The sequence below is a fragment of the Felis catus genome, chromosome F2, assembly GCF_018350175.1.
Source record: "Felis catus isolate Fca126 chromosome F2, F.catus_Fca126_mat1.0, whole genome shotgun sequence".
Classification (NCBI taxonomy): domain Eukaryota; kingdom Metazoa; phylum Chordata; class Mammalia; order Carnivora; family Felidae; genus Felis; species Felis catus.
In genome coordinates, this window is record NC_058385.1 from 39,240,001 (window position 1) to 39,260,109 (window position 20,109).

Here is a 20,109-nt window from a genome sequence, read left to right on the forward strand (position 1 = left end):
ATTTATTTTTTTATTTATTTACTTTTTTTTTAATTTTTTTTTCAACGTTTATTTATTTTTGGGACAGAGAGAGACAGAGCATGAACGGGGGAGGGGCAGAGAGAGAGGGAGACACAGAATCGGAAACAGGCTCCAGGCTCTGAGCCATCAGCCCAGAGCCTGACGCCGGGCTCGAACTCACGGACCGTGAGATCGTGACCTGGCTGAAGTCGGACGCTTAACCGACTGCGCCACCCAGGTGCCCCCACAGTACTGAATTTAAATAGTTAACAGTGCTCGGCACGTAGGGGGATCTCTATTAATAATAGCTGCTATTTTGCTCTATACACATTGTATGAATAACAATGAGACAATTTATCCGTAATAGGCAGCAAAACTTTTGCAGTTTTAGTTCAGTAACACTCATTAAGGGTTTACTTTGTGCCACTTGCCATGCCTGGGATTAGAGACATAAAAAGACACTTAAGGGCGCCTGGGTGGCTCAGTCTGTTAAGCGTCCAACGCTTGATTTCGGCTCAGGTCGTGATCTCATGGTCGTGAGACTGAACCCCACGTCAGGCTCCACGCTGAGCACGGAGCCTGCTTAAGATTCTGTCTCCGTCTGTCCCTCTTCCTCGCTAGTGGACTCTCTCTCTCTCTCTCTTTAAAAAAAAAAAAAAAAAGACACTTAAGACATAGCGCTTCTCCTTCAGGCATCTAAGCCAAGGAGGTTAGTTAAAGTTACACAAGGAAAACTTTTTTCCACGGTACACTTTTATTGCTTTTAAAGGTCCGATCAGGGGCGCCTGGGTGGCGCAGTCGGTTAAGCGTCCGACTTCAGCCAGGTCACGATCTCGCGGTCCGTGAGTTCGAGCCCCGCGTCAGGCTCTGGGCTGATGGCTCGGAGCCTGGAGCCTGTTTCCGATTCTGTGTCTCCCTCTCTCTCTGCCCCTCCCCCGTTCATGCTCTGTCTCTCTCTGTCCCAAAAATAAATAAACGTTGAAAAAAAAATTAAAAAAAAATAAATAAATAAAGGTCCGATCAGCCCTTGTAGAACTTAAATCACAAATTCTTCCCCACATATTGGTGTAACACATAAAATGGGCCTAACACTGCTTGGGTCAACATAAAAAATTTTCACATCTTGAGCATAAATTAGAAAAGAGACGGTTTAATGATTAAAATAGTATATTCTTTTGGTCTGCGGTTCATAACGATTCACTTTACAAACACTTGAAAACGTAAAAATGCAGTCTACTGTGCGAGGCACAAAGAATGCGGAGTTAAATAAGGTGGAGTTTTGCAATTAGCTGAGGTGACAGACATAAAGATAATTGTTATATGATATGAAATATGCTATAAAAGATTTGTAATAAATGCAAGGAGAAAGCAGAGTGAAAATAATTAATTTTGTGTAGGGCATATGGTCATCAGGGAAATCTTTGTAGGGGAAATAATATTTGAATAATGAGTAGGATTGAAAAGAGGCAAAGTTCATTCTAGGCTGAGAGACTAGCACAAAGGCCCTGGGGGACTTCTAACAATGCAAAGAGCATTTCGTTTATTCATTCAACAAATGTTTCAAAACAAATATTTATCGACTTTTATACAAATGGCCCTGTGAATTTACACTTTGAAGCACTCCTTAGTTCCAAATACACAGCGATGATAGATAAAATTTTTAAAGTAAAATTTAAAAAGATACAGCTGTGCTAAAAACAATAAAGTAAAGCAAGTGTCTCTGTGGAACAGATACAACATAGAAACGATTGGTGGTCGGCAGAGGCACAGATGAGGGAACAGGCCCGACTCTCTCTGGGCACAAAGCCTGGTAGTTGATGCTTGTGGAGTAAATTGCTCCCTGTGAGGTGGTAGAAAGAAGAACCAAGCTCACTAATTGAAATCAGGGCTGGGTGAGAAGCCACTCTCTTGTGAAAGGGGGAAAAAATCTGGGCTCATATGAAACTGTGGAAGACAGAAGAAAAAAAACACAGGCTTGTGACCAGAAAAGGAATTGAGCCCCCAGATGACTTTGTGACAGCAACTGCTTTATAGTATCTAGTCTTCAATGTAAGTTGTGGCCTTCGGGCATCTTGGTGGCTTGGGCAGTTAAGTGCCTGACTCCTGGTTTCGGCTTGAGTCATGATCTCATGGTTTGTGAGTCGGAGCCCCGTGTTGGGCTCCAGGCTGACAGCTCAGAGCCTGCTTAGGACTCTCCTTCTCTCTCTGCCCCTCCCCTGCTCGTTCTCTCTGTCAAAATAGATAAATAAAAACTCAAAAAAAATAAAAAATATGTGGCTTTGATATGAGGGATTTGGGGGACAGAGTAAAAGCACCACAAAACTAGACATAGAGGAATAAACAGAGAACGGAATCCTGGAGACCATTGATGGCTCCTGAAACCACAGGGAGAAGGAAAAACAAACCCTATTATTAAAAAAGTAGTCAAGAAAATAAAAACCTTGTATATTAATTCAGTACATAATAGTTAATGTAGTAGGACAACCTGATAAGTAGCTTAAAATAAATATGCTTAGGATGTTCAGGGAGATGACTAAAGGAATAACATCCATAAAGAACAAAGAATTAAATAAAACCCAGGATAAAAGGAAACAAAAAAAGAGCTGGATATGAAAAAGAGTTAGTTAAAAATTCTGAAAATGAATATGATAGGCAGTGAAATTAAAAGCTCTACAGGTGGACAACACTCTGAAGTTTTTTTTTTTTTAATGTTTATTTATTTTTGTGAGAGAGAGAGAGACAGAGTGTGAGCAGAGGAAGGCAGAGAGAGAGGGAGACACAGAATCTGAAGCAGGCTCCAGGCTCTGAGCTGTCAGCACACAGCCCGACGCGGGGCTCGAACTCACGAACTATGAGATCATGACCTCAGCTAAAGTCAGATGCTTAAAGACCAAGCTACCCCGATGCCCCTGAATACACTCTAGGTTAGACACAGGCAAGGAGGAATTAGTAAATTGGAAGAGAGTAATAAATAATTCACCCAGAAAGCATGGTGTTAGAGATGAGAAGTATGTATATGAAAGAATATTTAAGAACCTGGAGAATACAAGGACAGGCTCCTGTATACATCTAACAACAGTTGCAGAAAGAAAAGAATACATTGCAGCAAATGCAAAGGAAGAATAACTCTCAGAGAAAAACTTCTCAGAAACAGTATATGTCAGAGATGCACCAATATAATCAGTTTAGGAAAAATAACTACCAACATAGAATTTTATACCTAATTGAATTATCATTTAATATTGAGGTCAAAATGAAGACATTTCAGGCATACAAAGACTAAGGGAGATTGCAACAATCAGACACCAAAACAACCACTAAGCAGGAGGGATAATTTTGACCCAAAATTTGAGCAAATGAGTAAATTCAATAATATACTAATTGGAAAATACAATGTATGTGTGTACAAAATATAAAATAGGGGTGGTTAATGTGTAGCCAGAGTTAAGGGCTTTGTGATCTGAGCAAAAATAATTTTGAATAATTTCAGACTTAAAAAAATTTTATTTTATTTTTAAAAAATGTTTATGTATTTAGAGAGAGAGAGAGAGCACAAGAGGGGTGAGGGGCAGAAAGATAGAGAATCTTTATTTGAGAGAACGCATGCTGAATGTGAAAGCTTACATGGGGCTCAATCCCATGATGGCGAGATCCTGACCTGAGCCGCTGTCAAGAGTTGGATGCTTAGGGGTGCCTGGGTGGCTCAGTCGGTTAAGCGTCCGACTTCGACTCAGGTCACGATCTTGCGGTCCGTGAGTTCGAGCCCCGCGTCAGGCTCTGGGCTGACAGCTCAGAGCCTGGAGCCTGTTTCCGATTTTGTGTCTCCCTCTCTCTCTGCCCCTCCCCCGTTCATGCTCTGTCTCTCTCTGTCTCAAAAATAAATAAACTTTAAAAAAAATTACAAAAAAAAAGTTGGATGCTTAACTGACTGAGCCACCCAGGCACCCCAATTTTAGACTTACAAGAAAAAAATTCCATTGCTGCTCAGAGTGAGTAGGCCCTTTTTCAGAAGTAGCCTATATTCAATAACTGGTTGATGTGGGAATACAAAAGTCTGGTTTATTTGCCCCAGAACTGGACAACTCTGAAGTGTCATCCAACTTCATAACACTTCATGGGATCTGCTGAGGTCTCTGCTACAAATGCATCTCACTTCAACTTTCCTCTTGCCCGTGCTGCTTTCCTTTCTACTTATAGAACTTCTCAAAAACTCTCCGGCATGCAAATCTCTGTCTCTGAGTCTGTTTCCAGGGAGCCTGACATAGGACCATTGGGGATGGGAAGTGGTCCCAGGAAGCAGAGTCTACAATGGGAAATTAAAGCTGGATTACTTCCTGACCAGCTGACAGTGAGAACTCCATCACTGCCGGTCCGTGGAGTCCTGATATCTCCAGGTTGATGTAGCAGTGAAAGAATTAAATTTCTTTCCGGTGATGACCCTGGATTTGATACTAGTAGAAAAGAACACACTGGCAAGAATAATATCTCAGGAGTTAAGAGATTTAAGGGAAGTAGTAAGTAACTACCTGGACCATGGAACTAGATGGCTTTTGCCATCAGCGAGAAGAAAGCACAGTGCTTGGTAGGCCTTCTTGCATTCTGGAGGAAGCGTATTTCACACTTGAGAAAATTGCTGTGATTTATTTACCAAGTCTGGCCCAGGAAGGAAAATGTTCTGCAGCAGGTCTAGGCTGTGGGGCAAGAGGTCTGGCCACATGGACCACTTAACCTTCATATAACCTTGCAAGTCCAATGGTATTAAAGCTGTCTGTGGTACGAAAAGTCTCTCGAATTTAAGACAAGCCCCAATAGGAAAATCACAACCAAGATTCCTAAGTTTTCAGAGGGAGGCCATGACCTCTGCCGAAGTGAAACTATACTCCACTTTAAAAATAGCCCCTGGAGTGTTCCTGAGTCCTGATGAGAAGAAGCATCTGATCATGGAAACTCAAATAACCAAGTGATCAGAGCTGACTCTTATGAGCTGTGTTCTGTCAGAGCCATCATGATATAATGTCAGGAAGGCTCGGTGCAATCCATTAATAATGTGGAAGGGGGATCAGACAAGATTGGGGCCAGAACTACAGGAAGCCTTCAACAGCACGTGGCCCAGGACTCCATATCATCCGCTATGTATGGCTACACAGGGGGGGAAGGAGAAGAAAGGTGAGGAAGAAGGAGAAAGGTCAAGCATAAGTTAGGGATGAATTGACTTTCTATGTGGGTTAAAGTTAAAAGTGGACTATTCAGGAGTGGCCCTAAAAGAGAGTTGTGTGAGGAGATCCTCCCAATGGGAAGAGCTTTGAGTGGAACATCTGTTTCATGTGGAAAGTGAAGTAACGCAAAAAAGAGTATATATGGACTTATGAACAGTGATGAATGGTTTGGCTAGTTGCCCAGGAACCTGGGAGGACAGAGACTGGAGGGTTGAGGAGAAGGAATTCGGGAGAAGAAGCATGTGCCTGGACTTAGGGAAACTGGCATGAGTATCTTTACATGACAATTAGTATGGAACAGAGAATATCCAACATGAAAGAGAGGAACCAGCCAAGCAGCCAGAATGACTCAGCGATTTTGTTTTGGCCAGAAGCTGTCGTCATTAGCTAATCCATTGATGCAACAGTGGGCTTCTGAATGGAGCAGCCATAGGGGCAGGGATAGAGTCCATGCAAATGGACTCCCACCCGCCAAACTTGATCCCGCTACTGCTATGGCCAAGGTGTAATCTGCCACCACAGTGACCAAAGCTGAGCTTGTTTTTGCACTATGTCTTAAAGAGACCAACTTGCTTTTTGATTACATGGGTCCCTATCTTGCCTAGGAGGGGCAGCATTTCATTTTGGCTAGAATTGACGTATCTTCTGGGTAGAGTTTATCCTTCCTGTCCTTAGATTCTCAGATGATATAGATTGTCTAATTCGGTGAAACAGTATCACACAAATCACCTCACAACAATGCATCCATTTTGTAGCAAGTGTGGGTGTAGCACATGGGATCCGTGGGATCCATGATCCTATCACATTCTGCCCCTCCCAAAAGCTGGTAAAGCAATGAACAGTATTGCCAAATATTTTTCCTTGTATGGATATGTATTATAACTTGTGATATCTCTGTTTTATTGCCATTTGTAGCAACTCTTCTATGAACATTCGTGTACAGGTCTTTATGTAGACATTTGTTTTTGTTTCTCAAGGGTAAAGGCCTAGAAGTGTAATCGCTGGGTTTTAGGGTAGGTAAATATTTAACTTTATATGGAACTACCAAATTGTTTTCCAAAGCAACTGTACTATTTCACATTCCTAAGAACAATGTACAAAAGTTCCAGTTACTTCATACTTTTCTAGGATTTGGTCTGGTCTGTTTTTGTTTTTGTTTTTAATTGTCATTCTAGTAGAGATACAGTGCCTTTTCATTGTGTTTTTAATTTGTACTTCTGTAATGAATGACGGTGTTGAGCATCATTTTATGTGCATATTTGCTATCCACACCTCTTCTTAAATGAACTGTCCAAATCTTTTGACTATTAAAGACATTTTTTGGTCTACTTATCAGTGAATTGTAGGAGTTCTTTATATATTCTAGATTTAAGTCATTGATCAGATATTTAGTTTTCAAATGTTTTCTCAGTTTGTGTCTTCTATTTTTCTTTTCTTTTTAAAAAATTATTTATTTTTTTGAGAGAGAGAGAGAGAGAGAGAGAGAGAGAGAGAGAGCATGAGCAAGAGAGGGGCAGAGAGAGAGGGAGAAAGAGAATCCCAAGTAGGCTTTACACTGTCAGCATAGAGCCCAAGGTGGGGCTTGATCCCATGAACTGTGAGATCATGACCTGAGCCAAAATCAAGAGTCTAATGTTAGCTGACTGAGCCAACCAGGCACCCCAATCTTCTAATTTTCTTAGCAGTGTATTTTGAAAAGTAGTTTTAAATTTTGAGGAATTCCAATTTATCCATTTTTTTTATGATTTGCATTTTTTGTGCAAACTAAGAAATTATTGCCTAACCTAACATACATTTTTCTCCTGTGTTTTCTTCCAGAAGTTTTATGGTTTTAGGTTATACATTTAGGTCTATAATCCTTTTTAAGCTAAATATTTTGTATGGTATTAAGTAAGGGTTTAAGTTCACTTTTTTTGGCATATAGATGTTCTATTACCATTTATTAAAAATATTATTTCTCCATAATGAGATTAACTTATGTATATAGATAATTTTATGTATCTTATTATACATCTTATGTATATAGATGACCTAAAACAATTAAAAAAATAAATAATAAACTGTGTTATTTTAGTACAGTTTGAGATTTACAGAATAATTGAACAGATTGTACATAGATTTCCATATACCTACCTACTCCTACCCCTTGTGTACATCCAGAGTTTGGTTTATTATTAACATTTTGCTTTAATGTGGTATATTTGTTATAATGAATGAACCAATATTGATTTTTTTTTTATCTTGAGAGAGTATGCATGAGCAGGGGAGAGGCAGAGAGAGAGGGAGAGAGTATCTTAAGCAGGTTCCATACCCTCCATACCCAGCACAGAGCCTGACATAAGTCTTGATGGCACAACCATGAGATCATGACCTGGGCCAAAATCAGGAGTCAGACTGAGCCACCCAGGCACCCCAATGTATTATTATTAAGTATAGTTGATAGTTATGTTAAGATCCTCTCTTTGTGTTGTACAGTTCTCTGGGATTTGAATTAATAAATAACTTTAAGTAATTATTAATTATTTAAAAACAATTTGCATAATGACATATATTCATCACTATAGTTTCATTTATGCCATCTGTATATCTTCTTTGGTGAAGTGTCTATTCTGATCGCTTACCCATCTTTTAAACTGGGTGGCTTTGTTTTCTAATTATTGTTCAGTTTAGAAAGTTCTCTGTATATTCTGAATACAAGTCCTTTTCTGGATATAATGTTTTACAAATATTCTCTCTAATAGCTTCACCATTTCTTAGCTGAAGTTTTTAACTAAGTTCTTAAAGCTCTTAAACTAAGTTTTTCTGTCAAAAATTTAAAGTAACTACTAAAAGAAATGAAATCAATAGCTTCCAAATCATATAGAAACTAAACAGCATTAGAAAGTATTAATGATCCATAAGTGGAAGAATGTTAGAGAAAAAAATGCAAATACAAAATATTAATTGGAAAGCAAAAAATGGAAAAAATAGAAATACGGCCAAGTATGTCAATCACAAGTATAAACATATTCAACTCTCTTATTAAAAGAGTCTAGTCTAGTATCAAAGTCTAGTCTCAAACTAGACTAAAAATGTGTTACTGAGAACATATAGAAGAATTAATCATCAAGAAATGGAACAAATAGTTGAGTATGTACTCTGAAAATCATAACCAAAATAAAGTTATTCTAGAAATATTAATATCAGACCAAAGAGAATATAGCATGCATTCCTGAAATGCAAAAATGATTTCCCACCAGAAACAAGTGTATTCACACAACACATCATATTTCCAGATTAAAGAGGAAAAAAAATGTAAATATATGAATGGACACATAAGCATCTGACAAAATTCAACATTTAAGTATAGTCAAATAATGTTACTAGGCCATAGTTAAAATCAATTAACTGGAGAGAAAAGCATTCCAACATGGATATATTTTAAAAATGTGATGTTGAACAAAAATGTTATAAAATAGCATCTATTATCTGATACCATTTATATAAGGTGTAATTACTTATTAAATCAGTATCATCCTGTATACGGATATATGATCTATTATATTAAAAAAGTATAAAAATATCTTCAGGAAAAATAAACATTATATTCATTATAGCTTTTACCTCTGGAAGGGGGAGAGTATTCAGAAGCTTTGAGCTTTATTTGTGATATATGCAATCAAAAGCAGAAGCAAAACAACAAGTAGTATTTATTGAATTCCCAATTTTGAAGACATTTTCTAGGCACTGAAGATACTGGGATGAGTGGGTCATGACCTCTGTTTTCAAAATACTCTCATTTCAGGAGAGGGACATAGTTGCACCTAAAATGGAGACTCTAAGGAAGGCCCTCGTTGATTTTCATCTGAATTACCCCAACAATAATTCTGTTAAAAGCTCCACATACGTCCGCTTGGGAGATCTGAGTAGCATATAGGGGCATTCCTAATACAACGGCACATAAAGCATCCACTTGTTGTTCATGTTAGGAGAAAAATATAAATCTTAAGTCTACTTCCTAGTAAAAGATAGTACATTGTGTATAGTGCTTTATGAGACCATCAGTCCAGCGATAACAGACCAGATCATTCCTTCCCTGTCCCCTCTTCGAATCCAGGCAAACGCCCTGGTATGCAGTACAAAAAGTTTCCCTAGTGAAGTTAGCCTATAACTGGCTTGTAACTGAAAGAGAATTAAGTTGAGAACCAGAGAAGAAGGCAGGACGGATAGGAGTTGGGAACAGAATCCAGGAGGCAGAAATGGAGACAGGATCAATGATACTCAGCACTGGGAGAGAATCCCATTCACAGGACTGTAAGTTAAAAAAAAAAAAAAAAAAGAAAAAGAAAAAGAAAAAAAGAGAAAAAAAATCATTGTAAACCTTCTCTTCATGCCACATATAAAGAAAATCTTCCTCTTTAGTGAAACATCGATTCTTTCTCATAGTTAATTGCTCTAAATTAAATAAAATGTTTCTCAGAAACAAGATGAAATACATTTAGATATTTTCCTATACATTTGGAATGCTCTAAAAAGCCATTTACAGCCCTTAAAATGATTGGCTCCATTTCTACTTCCTGTTCTGTAAATGAACCAGAATCAATAAAATATTTTATGGTTCTGAATATATTTCGTAAAATGGTTCCTCCAAACAACACACACTTATGCCTAATATTCAAATTTATTTTATGTTCAACCTACTTAAAATGAAATGTAAGCTGCAATGAAGACCCAGGTAGTGATATAAATACAAAGAGTAGATGGGCCATCTCTAATATATTTCAGAACAGGTTTTCTAGTATTGACTCAACATTCAACATACACGAACAAAGAAGTTATGCGTAACTTCCTTTTGCAAGATAATTAAGAATTAAAGTACAAGTGAAAGTATGTTTTAGTCAATTACCTCCGGAATTTTCAAAAAAAGGTATATGTTTGTTTATAATGATAAACAGAAAAATTCTGAAGCCAAATGTTTTACTTTTGGTAGTCCAAAGTTATGCTTTTTAATCTTAGAAGATGATTGTGCCTTTTAATCATGGAAGAAATTTCAAGAAAGCTGGTGGGGGGAGGGTAATATAGATTAAAAAATAGCAAATGGCTTGTGATCCATGGGGAAAAAAAAAGTCTTTCAACAAGCATACAATATTTGAAGAAGTCTAAGTGAAATTTTTGTGTGTTTTTCTTTTTAATGTAGAGTAACATAGGTATAGAGGGCCGTGTAATTAGTTACATTTTAAATAAAATTTATCAGATAAATATTTCTTATGTATTTGGTGGGTCTTAAAAATCCATATATGGACTCAAATGAAAGGTTACAGAATTTGGGATTGTTTGGCCTGGATATTAGAAGGATAAAGGATTATTATCAGAAGAACAGTCTCTATCTCCACAGAGGACAAAGCAAGAGGAAATGAGCTTAAACTGTTTTAAAAGACGGCGAGTCAACATGGCGATACCTTCAAGATCATTCTGACTGAGTTCACCAGTTAACAGAGTTCCACCTAAATGACTGATTGGATCAATTCAGCAAACAATCCATCAGCTAGTTATTTTGGCAAAGAATGCAAATGCAAAGCCTTTGATTAGAAGGAAGTACTCCTTTAATTAAACATTAGGACATAAATTCAAGTAAGATTATAGACTCTATCCCTAAAGGTCTTTCAAATTAAAGTAGACAGCTCTATAGATTGAATGGTTTAATCAGTCAATGAATATTTATTTAGTACCTACTTCATTCTTAACATTGAACTATTGAAAACAAGGGACTAGATAAGAGAATCAATTGGAATAACGGACAGTCTGTTACAGAATGAGTTTTGTCCCCCCAAAAGATATGTCAAAGTGTTCATCCCCAGTACCTGTGAATGTGACCTTCTTTGGAAAGAGGGTCTTTGCAGCTGTAATTAGTCTAAGATGACATCTTAAGGCTAGGCCCCAATCCAATATAACTGGTGTCTTTGTAAGAAGAGAAGACAGAGACAAAGAGGGAAGGTGGCCATATGAAGACAAGAAGGAGAAGGCCATATAAATATGAAGACAGAAACTGGAGGCATGCACGTATAAGACAGAATGCCAAAGATGATTGGCATCCCCCAGGAGCTAGGAAATAGGCAAGGAAAAGATTCTTTCTCAGAAAAAACCAATCTGGCTGACACTTGGACTTTGAACTTCTAGCCTTCCAGAACTGTGGGATAATAAATTGCTGTTGTTTTAAGCCACCCGGTTTGTGGTACTTTGCTATGGCGGCTCTAGGAAATGAATACACAGGTTTTTTGTTTTTTGTTTTTAAGTTTGCTCTTTTGTCTGTAAATGTGGCTAGTAATTTTTGGGATTTTTTTGTTTTTACAGCTTATTTATTTATTTTTAGAGAGGGAGAAAGAACGCAAGTGGGGAAGGGGCAGAGAGAGAGAGAGAGAGAGAGAGGGGGAGACAGACATGTGGGGCTCAAACTCATGAACCATGAGATATTGACCTGAGTCGAAGTCAGACCCACTTAACCAACTGAACCACCCAGGCATCCCAGTGAATACACAGTTTTAAATTACTTTTTCTGTTACATTAAAATACAGTATAATCTTTTATTTTATTTTAAAAAATGTTTAATGTTTATTGATTTTTGAGAGAGAGAGAGAGAGAGAGAGAATGAGCAGGGGAAGGGCAGAGAGAGAGGGAGACACAGAATCTGAAGCAGCCTCCAGGCTCTGAGCTGTCAACACAGAGCCCAGTGCAGGGCTCAAACTCACGAGCCATGAGATCATGACCTGAGCCAAAGTCAGATGCTTAACCGACTGAGCCACCCAGGCACCCCAAGTATAATCTTTTATAAGTCATTGACTTATTCTTTTTTTGAACTGATTTTTAAAAAACAGCTTTATTGGCATATAGTTCACATATGATACCATTTACCCATTTAATAATATTAATAATAAATATTATTTAATAAATATTGGTCTGGAAACTAAAACTACTGGAAGAAAACATAGGTGAAAATCTTTTCGATGTCGGTCTGGCAATGGTTTTTTTGAATATGGCAACAAAACACCAACCACAAAAGCAAAAATAAATAAGGTTGCATCAAACTAAAAAGCTTTTGCACAAGAAAGGAAACAATCGAGGGGCGCCTGGGTGGCTCAGTCGGTTAAGCGGCCGACTTCGGCTCAGGTCATGATCTCGCGGTCCGTGAGTTCAAGCCCCGCATCAGGCTCTGTGCTGACAGCTCAGAGCCTGGAGCCTGTTTCAGATTCTGTGTCTCCCTCTCTCTGACCCTCCCCCGTTCATGCTTTGTCTCTTTCTGTCTCAAAAATAAACGTTAAAAAAATTTAAAAAAAAATAAAAAAGAAACAATTGACAGAGTAAAGAGACAATGCATGGAATGGGAGAAAATATTTGCAAACCATACATCTGATAAGGAGTTCATATACAAATATATAAGGAGCTAAAACAATGCAGTAGCAAGGAAATAAATAACCCATGAAAAAAATGGGCGAAGGACCTGAATAGACAGTTTTCAAAAGAATATATACTAAAGGCCAAGAGGTATATAAAAAGGCATTCAATATCACTGATCACAAGGAAAGGCAAATCCAAATCACAATGAGTCATCACCCCATGCCTCTTCAAATGGCTTTTTCAAAAATATAAACAACAACAACAACAACAACAACAACAACAACAACAAAACAAAAAACCAAGCGTTGGTGACAATGTGGGGGAGAAAAAGAATCCTTGTGCGCTGTTAGTAGGAATTGGTACTTTCATTTTGGAAAACAGTATGGAGTTCCTCAAAAGATTAAAAATATAGCTATTGCATGATCTGGCAACCCAACCTTCCAGTATATTCTAAAGGGAATGAAATTGGTATCTGGAAGAGATATGTTCACTGCAGCATTATTCATAATAGATGTGAAATGTAGTCTACCTAAGCATTGACATATGAATGGATCAAGAAAATGTGGTATGTATAGAGATGGAATATTATTCAGCCTTAAAAAACAAAGAAAGCTTGCCATTTATGACAACAAGGATGAGACCAGAGAGCATTATGCTAAAGGGAAATAAGCCAGACACAGAAATACAAATACTGCATGATCTCACTTACTTGTGGAATCTGAAAAAGTCGAATTCATCCAAACAGAGAACAGAATGGTGGTAATCAGGGATTGGGGGGGGGGGGTGGGGAGAAATGGAGAAAAGTTCATCAGAGAATATAAAGTTTCAGGTTTGCAAAATGAATACATTCTGGAGATCTAACATACAGTGTGATGGGTGTACTTAATTATACTGTTTTGTTTACTTAAAATTTGCTAAGAGAGTAGATTTTAACTTTTCTCTCACACTCACAGAAAGCTCTGTGATGTGATGAACATGTTAATTATTTCGATTGTGGTAATCATTTTATAATGTATATGTATTTTATTTTATTTTTTTAAAATTTTTTTAACGTTTATTTATTTTTGAGACAGAGAGAGACAGAGCATGAACAGGGGAGGGTCAGAGAGAGAGGGAGACACAGAATCTGAAACAGGCTCCAGGCTCTGAGCTGTCAGCACAGGGCCCGACGTGGGGCTCGAACCCACAGACCGCGAGATCACGACCTGAGCTGAAGTCGGACGCTTAACCGACTGAGCCACCCAGGCGCCCCTGTATATGTATTTTAAAACATCACACTGTACACCTTAAAAAAAAGTATACAGCTAAGTAGATTTTAGTATATTGACAAAATTGTGCAACTATCACCACGATCTAAGTTTAAACATTTTAAAAATCATTTTTTAAGTTTATTTATTTTCAGAGAGAGAGAGAGAGAGAGAGACAGAGAGACAGAGAGACAGAGAGAAAGAGAGAGAGAGAGATCGAGCATGGGGGAGGGACAGAGAGGAAGAATTCCAAGCAGGCTCTGCACTGTGCAGAGTTGCTTAACCCACTGAGCCACCTGGATGGTCCCTAAATTTAGAATATTTTTAATATCCCCGTGCTTCCTCATTCTTCTCCTCCAGTCACTGGAAACAAGTCTACTTTCTGTCTCTATGGCTTTTACCTATTCCAGAAATTTCACGTAAATGGAATCCTATTTGGTTTTTCGTTACTGGCTTCTTTCAATTAGCCAAACGTGTTCCAGACTTACCCGTATTGTCACATGTATCAGCACTTTAGTTTTTATTTCCAAACGACATTCTCCTGTATGGAAACACAACTTTTGTTTCCTCATTCATCAATTAATGAACACTGAATTTGTTTCCCCCTTTTGGCTGTTGTGAATAATGCCGGTACGAACATTTGTGCAAGCCTTTGCGGGGACGTGGGTTTCATTTCTCTTGGGTATAGGCCTGGAAGTAGATTGCCAGGTCCTGTGGTAACTCTTTGTTGAGCCTTTTGAAGAAGTGCCAAACTGTTTTTCTAAAGTGGCATTTCACATTTTCACCAGCAAATACAAGAATTCTAAATATGTCCTGAGTATTATCTTGCACATTCCTTATAGCAACCCACGAGGTGGGTACTGTTTATTGCCACCTCGTAGGGCAGAGTACACGGAGGTATAGACCGGTTGAGTAAATCGTCCAGCCTCACAATTTCCTCAAACCCCTTCTGAATGAGTAGGTTTCTGAAACTCCCTCTCTACTTTCCCCCCCACCCATTCTCCATGACAAAACAGCCTCTTCTTCTCAATACATCTTTTGAAGGCATCTCGGCTGTTCGTTCTCTGAACACTATCTCGTAAAGAGGATTCTGGGTGAGAGGGTACCACTGTCCACGGCAGTGTTCGAGGCAGGAAGACGGGGAGGTGTTCCAGGGCAGACATGGGAATATGAGATCCCAAATTGCTTTTATTTTTTCCTCTTGACTTTGTTTCATTCGGACATTTTGTAAGACTCAGAAGATAATGTATTTCTTGAAGACATTAAGGGTGACTTCTCACTGGATCTAGGAGGAAACCATGCCCCCAGACCAGCATGAGCAAGATCAATGATACTTACCTGACCAAACTATGAATTAAGTAGTATTCCTTAGGGGTTTGTGTGGGTTGAAATAACAAAGAAAGCAATTCATTTCTAATATTATGAAAAGAAAGAGTAAACAGATACTGTGTCTATCATCAAAGGCTAGTGAAAATGGAAGCAATGGTGATTTCCATCCTGATGTGAATGACCATGTAGCTTGAAGTAAGGTGAAGTCTCTTAGGATTCCTTTAGCAGGACGCATTATAGTTTTTCTAAGAATGCTGTAGCAAATTACTGCTAACTCCAGTAGCTTAGAGTAACAGAAATTTATTCTCTCACAAGAGACTAGAAGTCCAGAAATAAGGTGTCAGCAGGATATGTTGTGTCTCTTCTCACTTCTGGTGGTTGTGGGTCATCCCAGCCATGCCTTAGCTTGTAGCAGCATGACTTTACTCTCTGCCTCCATCATGACAAGGAACCTTCTTCCTTATGTGTATCTGTGTCTTCACATGATGTTTCTTCTCCTGCACGACTCTTTCTAGATCTCTTTTTTCTCTTCTGTCTCTCTCTCTCTCTTTTTTTTTTTTTTGAGAGAGAGAGACAGAGAGAGAGAGAGAGAGAGGGAGCAAACACGGGAGTGGCAGAGGAAGAAGGAGAGGGAGTCTTAAGCAGGCTCCACGTCTAGCACGGAGCTCAACGCTCACTACCGTGAGATCATGACCTGAGCCGAAATCAAGAGTTTCTGACTTAGCCACCCAGGCACCCCTGTGTCTCTTCTTTGCTAATATGGACACCAGTCAGATTGGAATAAGGGTCCATCCTACTCCAGAGTGACCTCATCTGAATATGTATCTTAATTACATCTGCAAGGATTTGGACCTATTTCCAAATAAGGTCACACTCACAGGTACCAGGAGTTGGATTTTCAACCTATCTTTTAGGGAGGACACAATTCAACCCACAACACTGTAGATTAGTGTCAATAATACGACTCCACTGGGACTACTACTCCAATAGTATATTCCACTAGTATTCGTTTCTGATGATCTTTTGGGCTTTGGTATTTGTAGTATGATTAAAAGGCGCTGCTAAGGTGTTATGGCAAATATTGATCATTATACATTCCAATCCCTATAAATTCCTATCTCCTTTGAATTTTTTTAATGTTTATTTCTGAGACAGAGAGACAGAGCGTGAGCAGGGGAGGGCCAGAGAGAGAGGGAGACACAGAATGGGAAGCAGGCTCCAGGCTCTGAGCTGTCAGCACAGAGCCCCTCGCAGGGCTCGAACCCACGAACCGTGAGATCATGACCTGAGCCGAAGTCGGACGCTCAACCGACTGAGCCACCCACGTACCCCCCCTACTATCTCCTTTGAACTAGAGGCAACCAATTTTTAAAAATTCTGATTCTGATAATTCTGCCTTCACTCAGTGTATTTGTGGGAACTTCTATTTCAAGAGTGACGTAAGGGATAGTAAATTATTCCAAATCATGGCATGTGTTTATTCTTTGAAGAGGTAGTATGCTGTGGTGAAGAAAGTAGCTAGACCTAGCTGGCTAAAAACTGGGTTTTAAACTTACTGGTGAAGTGACATTGTTCAGCTATCGCTATTTGCTCCAAGCAGAGGAGAACTGGAAAATCTTGTCTGCAGAGTCATGCTCAGTGAGTCTCAACCATAAAGTTTCACTGTTAAAATGCAGAAAGCTGGTCTGTCTTCACCTCCTGGTCTGTCCACTGACCGGCAGTGGCCAGGACACATCACCATTTGAATCCGGTGACCCTGTATGAAGAGAAGTGTTTGATCTAAGAGTCCCTGAGAGGTAGTGCCTGACAGAATTTCTTGGGTCTCCGGGTCCAAGAGGAAGTCTCCCTTCCTTGGTGTCTCTCAATTCTCATAGATCCTTTTGCCACCACGGTGTGTTTTCGGTCAATCAAATCTCTTTACCTGTATGCACAGCCATTATTTCCAAAGTTGCCATGGCAGGGGTGCTCTGACACACACCGGGCCCAGGAGCACCTATCCTTCTGATCTCTCTATGCCTTCTGGAGAGTAGAGCAAGCATTGCCTCCATTGCCTTTTGCAGATGGTTTGGGGAGGGTGTTAGAATGTGGGGCTGGTGGCCAACTTCCCAGATGTGAATTGTCTCCGTCCCATCCTGCAAGGAGGTCGGACAGTTTACTTACCCACCCCGTGCTTCAGTGTGCTCAGCTGTAGAAGGTGGTAATAATAGTACCTACCTCATGGGTTGCCATAAGGAATGTGCAAGATAATACTCAGAACATTTCCTGGCTCTGCTCCGCAAATGCTTACAAATACAACAATTTATAGTAATTGTTGTAATAATAATCACAGCTCAACTTCCGCTCTTCCCTATTTTTCTTCTCTTACCCCCAGATCTCCATTCTTTGGTCCTTCTGTGTTTGACCCTCAACTTGAGATTGGAGAACCACAGGACTGGATTCTGGGTACCCGAGTCCAGCCAGCATTATCATTGCCTGTTTTACCACAGTTGGCTCCTAACCCACCTCCTTACCTATCTTGACCTCCTGTGATTCTTTTGCCACAAAGCAGAGTCATTTTCTAAAACATGAAGCACATCATACTTTATCTCTGCTTAAAATCCTCCAGTGGCTTCCCAACATATTTTGTTTGTTTTGTTTGTTTTTGGTTTCAGGAGTAGAGTTCAGTGATTTGTCACTTGCATATGGCACCAAGTGCTCATCACAAGTGCCCTCCTTAATACCTATCACCCATCTAGCCCATCTGCCACCCACTTCCCTCCAGCAACCTTCAGTTTGTTCTCTATGGTTAAGAGTCTCTTGTGGTTTGTTTCCCTCTCTTCTCCCTGCCCCCTTCCCATATGTTCATCTGTTTTGTTTCTTAAATTCTACATGTGAGTGAAATCATATGGTATTTGTCTTTCTGATTGACTTATTTCACTCAGCATAATACATTCTAGCGCCACCCACATCATTGCAAATGGCAAGATTTCATTTTTTTGATGGCTGAGTAATATTTCACTATCGATATCGATAATGATATAGATATATACAACATCTTCTTTATCCATTCATCACCCGATAGACACTGAACTGTTTCCGTAGTTTGGCTATTGTAGATAATGCTGCTATAAACATTGGGGTGCATGTACCCCACTGAATCTTTATTTTTGTATTCTTTGGATAAATACCTAAATGTGCAATTGCTGGATCATAGCAATTTAGTTTTTTTAGGAACCTCCATAGTGTTTCCCACAGTGGTTGCCTCAGTTTGCATTCCCACCGACAGTACAAGAGCGTTTCCCTTTCTCCCCATCCTCCCCGACACCTGTTGTTTCTTGTGTTGTTAATTTCAGGCATTCTGACAGGTGTGAGGTGGTATCTCATCCAATGCATTTAAACTCTCAACTTCTCACCTTTGTTTACAGATCCTTATGCATCTGGCCTCTTCAGTCATTGGGACCTCATGTCACCTGAGCGTTCCAAGCTCACTGTATCTAAGTACACTTGTGACAGCTCTCCTGTCTGCCTAGAAGGCTCACCCTCATGCCACGTCCTGTCACCTCATCTTAAGAGGCCTTTCGTGGCCTACTAATTCAAAATTCACATCCTGTCAAATCAACCTACTGAAATTCTCTTCATTGTACATATCACCTTCAGTGCTTTCCTTCCGCTTATTTATTTGTACCGCTTACCTCTCCTCATTTGAATGTAAGCTCAGTTAGAATAGTAGCTTTCCTTGTCCTGTTTAGTGTTCTATTTCCTTCACCCAGAACAGTTCCTGGCACATAGTAGTTACTCAGTAAAGTTGATTGTTAGATTAATACTAATACTAACATTACTTTCTGTCTCAGTAGATGCACATTCTTTCCAAAGGAAACTCCATCTTTTTAAAATTTTTTTTTTCAACGTTTTTTTATTTATTTTTGGGACAGAGAGAGACAGAGCATGAACGGGGGAGGGGCAGAGAGAGAGGGAGACACAGAATCGGAAACAGGCTCCAGGCTCTGAGCCATCAGCCCAGAGCCTGACGCGGGGCTCGAACTCACGAACCGCGAGATCGTGACCTGGCTGAAGTCGGACGCTTAACCGACTGCACCACCCAGGCGCCCCGAAACTCCATCTTTTTATAGGAATGGTGACATCTACTTACCACACACCTTATTATTTAGATTAGATACAAAAAACAGTCTTGCCCTTAGTATAAGGACAGGTGTTTTGTTAATGAATAGCCCCTACAGGTAGAGAACAATCATGGTAAGTGGGCAAGGGTGATGAGGCATGTAAGGTCACATACCCAAATGTCCCATACTGAAGACATTTTCCTAAAGCACCATTACATCATCTTTTTATGCAATGAATATTTCGTATTCTATTCCATACTACCTAATTTTTGTTTTAATTTATAATTTCTCTAAAAAATTTCAGGTAAAAATAACATTCTGGGATGATAAACTAAATTGTTAGTAGCACAAAGTAATTATTCAATTAATATAATTAATTTTCTTTTATTATCTTCCGTTCCAGAGACCATGCCTTTGAGAAACAGTGAAACATCAGTCAACGTGGTACATTTGTACGTGGATAGAGAAAGTCTGGAATAAATTAGCAGCATCAATAACTTCTGGCAAAGGGATGAGATAAGCACATGAAGAGATACTTCAAATTTTTGTTCTACTTACTTCTGTGTAGTTTGGATTTTTAAAAAAATTAAAAAAAAATCTCCATGTGGTCCTTATGTTATTAAAAACAAACTAACGGAAGCAAGGAAATAAAAGGATGAAAATTCCACACTTTTTCATTAAAGTAAACATGAGGAAATTTGGAGAAATTTTAGAGTGATACAAGACAATAGTTTAAAAAATGACCATGTTTTGAATTGGCACCGACATCAGTTTTTTGTTTCTAAAGTGCAGCTCTGAGGATTAAAAAAATAAACAACTTGCTGTTCATAGCAGCCGCAGTTTATT

At 39.1% G+C, this 20,109-nt stretch overlaps 1 long non-coding RNA gene across 1 annotated transcript in view; it reads left to right on the plus strand.

Annotated features, from left to right (window-relative positions):
- Window positions 1-19,864, plus strand: part of LOC111556181 — a 20,492-nt gene extending 628 nt beyond the window's left edge. Inside the window, exon 2 of the long non-coding RNA XR_002151923.3 lies at window positions 19,667-19,864. This is a non-coding gene — a long non-coding RNA (uncharacterized LOC111556181). The remainder of the gene's footprint in view (window positions 1-19,666) is intronic.
- The last annotated feature ends 245 nt before the right edge of the window (window positions 19,865-20,109 follow it).